This window comes from Rhincodon typus, chromosome 37 (genome assembly GCF_021869965.1).
Source record: "Rhincodon typus isolate 14 chromosome 37, sRhiTyp1.1, whole genome shotgun sequence".
Taxonomy (NCBI): domain Eukaryota; kingdom Metazoa; phylum Chordata; class Chondrichthyes; order Orectolobiformes; family Rhincodontidae; genus Rhincodon; species Rhincodon typus.
In genome coordinates, this window is record NC_063368.1 from 15,454,740 (window position 1) to 15,455,902 (window position 1,163).

The window sequence follows — 1,163 nt, forward strand, 5'->3', positions numbered from 1 at the left end:
CTTTAGAGAGTAAGATGCACCCTGCTTACTAATGGAGGAGATGGTAGTGTAATGGAAATGTCACTGGACTAGAATACCACAGGGCTAGGTTTATATTTTGGGGCAGGGGGGACACAGATTCAAATCCCACAGCGGTAGCTACTGGGCTTTAATCTCTGAAATATAAAGCTAATCTTGGCATTGGTGATTATGATTCTTCAAAAAAAAATCATCTGGTTCATTTGTCATCCTTACCTGAATTGAATTTAATTAGCTTTATTGTCACATGTACTCATGTGAAAAGTTTATAAATCGCCACTTACAGCACCATCTTAGGTACAAAGGTACCGAGGTACAGTTTCTTCAGTTACAGATTAGTTAGTTAGAGTGTAACAATGTCACCGACACATAGCACCATTTTAGGTAGAGAGTATCTAGGTACAATTCTTAGTTATAGACCAGAGAAATGAAGAAAGAAAGGTTACATTACAGCTATACACAGTATAACCATGGGTCAGAAAAACAAGAAGCAAAGTTAAACATCACAGTCTCTTTCCAATGGCTCTCCACAGCAGACCAGCGCAGTGAGTCTCCACATGGTCTGACCACTGGCTGCTACCGCGTTACACACTGGGACTGGGCCACTGCCACCGTACTACACACTGGGACTGGGCCACTGCTACCGCCCTCCTCACTGGGACTGGGCCACGGCCACCGCCCCCCTCACTGCGACTGGGTCACTGCTACCGCTTTCCTCACTGGGACTGGGTCACTGCCACCGCCCCCCTCACTGCGACTGGGTCACTGCTACCGCTTTCCTCACTGGGACTGGGTCACTGCCACTGCCCCCCTCACTGGGACTGGGTCACTGCTACCGTGCTCCTCACTGTGACTGGGTCACTGCCATCGCCCTCCTCACTGGGACTGGGACAGTGCTACCGCGCTCCACACTGCGACTGGGTCATTGCCACCGCCCCCCTCACTGCGACTGGGCCACTGCCACCGCCCCCTTCACTGGGACTGGGTCACTGCTACCATCCTCCTCACTGGGACTGGGACACTGCTACCGCACTCCACACTGGGACTGGGTCACTGCCACCGCCCCCCTCACTGCGACTGGGTCACTGCTACCGCCCCCCTCACTGGGACTGGGTCACTGCTACCGCCCTCCTCACTGGGACTGG